The sequence below is a fragment of the Mesoplodon densirostris genome, unplaced genomic scaffold (assembly GCF_025265405.1).
Source record: "Mesoplodon densirostris isolate mMesDen1 unplaced genomic scaffold, mMesDen1 primary haplotype scaffold_37, whole genome shotgun sequence".
NCBI lineage: Eukaryota > Metazoa > Chordata > Mammalia > Artiodactyla > Ziphiidae > Mesoplodon > Mesoplodon densirostris.
Window position 1 is genome coordinate 11,637,779 of NW_026778196.1, and position 3,408 is coordinate 11,641,186.

Consider the following 3,408-nt stretch of genomic DNA (forward strand, 5'->3'; position numbering starts at 1 on the left):
AGCATTTTGATGACAAGTGTGTGGTGCATTGTGATGAGAAGGGCAGGGAGCATTTTGATGACATGCGTCATGGAGCTTTGTGATGACAAGGGCATGGAGCATTGTGATTACATTGGTCTTGGAGCATTGTGCTGACAAGTGTCCTGGAGCCTAGAGATGACAAGGCCGTGGAACATTGTGATGGCAGGGGTCATGGAGCTTGTTATGACAGAGGTCATGGAGAATTGTGATGAAAAGGGCATGGATTATTGTGATGACAGGCATCATGGAGTGTTGTGAGGACAAGTGTTATGGAACATGGTGATCACAAGGGTTTTGAGCATTGTGATGACAGAGGTCATGGATCATTTTGATTTCAAGGAGCATGGAGCATTGTGATGACAAGGGCATGAAGCAATGTGATCCCAAAGTTCATGGAGGATTGTGATGACAATGGAAATGGAGTATTGTGATGACAAGTGCATAGAGCATTGTAATGACAAGGTCATGTAGCATTTTGCTGACAAAGGCATGGAGCATTGTGATGACAGGTGTCATGGAGCACTGTGATGACAAGCGTCATGGATCATTGTGAATACATGGGTCATGGAACATTGGGATAACATGGGCATGGATCATTGTGATGACAAGGGTCATGGAGCATTGGGCTGAAAATGTTCATGGAGTATTGTGATGACAGGGGTCATGGAGCATTGTGATTACAGGGGTCTTGGAACATTGTGATGACAAGAGTCCCGGATCATTGTGTTGTCAGGTGTCATGGAGTGTTGTGATGACAGTGGTCATGGAGCATTGTGATGATATTGGTCATGGAGCATTGTGATGAGAAGGTCATAGAGAATTGGGCTGAAAATATTCATGGAGTATTGTGATGACAGGGGTCATGGAGCATTGTGATGCCAAGGGAATAGTGCATGGTGATGACAAGGTCTTGGAGCATTGTGAGGAGATGACCATGGAGACTTGTGATGACAAATCTAATGGAGCATTCTGATGAAAAAGGGAATGGAACATTGTGATTACTGGAGTCTTCGAGCATTGTGATGACAAGGGCATGGAGCATTGTGAGGAGAAGTCCATGGAACATTCTGATGACATGCGTCATGGAGCTTTGTGATGACAAGGGCATGGAGCATTGTGATTACATGGATCTTGGAGCATTGTGATGACAAGGGTCACGGAGCATTGTGATGTAAATTTCATGGAGCATTGTGGTTACAAACGTCACAGAGCCTTCTGATGAGGCGGGAATGGACCGTTGTGATGACAAATGTTATGAAGCATTTTGATGACTGGAGTCAAGGAGCATTGTGATGTAAGGGTTCATGGAGCATTGTGATGAAAAGGGCATGGAGCATTGTGAAGACAGGTGTCAGGGAGCATTGTGATGACATATGTCCTGTTCCATTGCGATGACAATGGCAGGGAGCATTGTGATGCCAAATGTAATGGAGGATTGTGATGACAAATATAATGGAGCATTGTGTTGACTAGGTCTTGGAGCATTATGATGACAAGGGCCATTGAGAATTTTCATGACAATGTCGTGAAGCATTGTGATGACAAGGTCCTGGAGCATTGTGATGAGAAAACCATGGAGCCTTGTGATGACAAGTCTCATGGAGCATACTGATGAAAAGGGGCATGGAGCATTCTGATTACAGTGGTCTTGGAACATTGTGATAACAAGGGCATGGAGCATTGTGATGACAAGCGCATGGAGCATTGGTCTAATAAGTTTCATGGATTATTGTGATGACAGTTGGAATGGCGCATTGTGATGACAAGGGCATGGAGCATTTTGATGACCAGGTCATGCAGTATTGTGAAGAGAGGTGTCAGGAAGCATTGTGATGACATATGTAATGGCCCATTGTGATGACAATGGCATGGAGCATTGTGATGCCAAGTGTCAGGGAGGATACTGATGACAAAGGTAATGGAGCATTGTGATGACAATGGCTTGGAGCATTGTGATGACAAAGGTCAGGGAGCATTGTGCTGACAAGTGCATGGAGAATTGTGATGACAAGGGTCAGGGAGCATTCTGATGACAAACTTGTGGAGTATTTTGATGACAATGGCATGGAGCATTGGGATGAAAACGGCATTGGGCTTTGTGATGAAAAAGGCATGGAGACTTTTTGTGACAGGGTTCAAGGAGCATTCTGACGACAAGTGTCAGGGAGCATTGTGATGACAGGGGTGAGGGAGTATTGTGACAAATAGTGATGTAGCATTGTGATATCAGTGGTGAGAGAGCATTTTGATGAGAAATGCATGGAGCACTGTGATGCCAAATTTTATGGAGCATTGTGATGACAATGTTGTGGAGCACTGTGATGACAAGCGCATGGTGCATTGTGATGACATGTGTCATGGAGCATTGTGCTGTCAAGCGCATGGAGCATTGTGATGACAAGGGTCATGGAGCATTGTGCTGAGAAAGGCATAGAGCATTGTGATGACAAGGGTCAAAGAGCATTGTGATGAAAAGTTCATGGAGCATTGTGGTTAAAAAGGTCACAGAGACTGTTGATGACGAGGGCATGGACCATTGTGATGACAAAGGTCATGAAGCATTGTGATGGCTGGAGTCACGGAGCATTGTGATGACAGGGGTCATGGAGCCTTGTGATGACAAGGGCATGGAGCATTGTGATGACAGTGGCATGGAGCATTGGTCTGACAAGTTTCAAAGATTATTGTGATGAGAGTGGGAATGGTGCATTATGATGACAAGGGCATGGAGCATTGTGATGATAAGGTCATGGAGTATTGTGAAGACAGGTGTCAGGGAGCATTGTGATGACATATGTCATGGTCCATGGCGATGACAATGGCATGGAGCTTTGTGATACCAAATGTAATGGAGGATTGTGATGACAAATATAATGGAGCATTGTGATGATTAGGGTTTGGAGCATTATGATGAAAAGGGCCATTGAAAATTTTGATGACAAGGTCGTGAAGCATTGTGATGACAAGGTCCTGGAGCATTGTGATGACAAAACCATGGAGCCTTGTGATGACAAGTCTCATGGAGCATACTGATTAAAAGGGGAATGGAGCATTGTGATTACAGGGGTCTTAGAACACTGTGAAGACAAGGGCATGGAGCATTGTGAGGAGAAGATCAAGGAGCATTCTGATGGCATGCATCATTGAGCTTTGTGATGACAATGGCACGGACCATTGTGATTACATGGGACTTGGAGCATTGTGATTAAAAGGGCATGGATCATTGTGATGAAAAAGGCATGGAGCCTTGTCATGACAGGGTTCAAGGAGCATACAGACAACAAGTGTCAGGGAGCATGTTGATGACAAGTGTATTGAGCATTGTGATGACGAAGGTCATGGATCATTGTGATGAGAAGACCATGGATAATTGTGATGACGAGCATC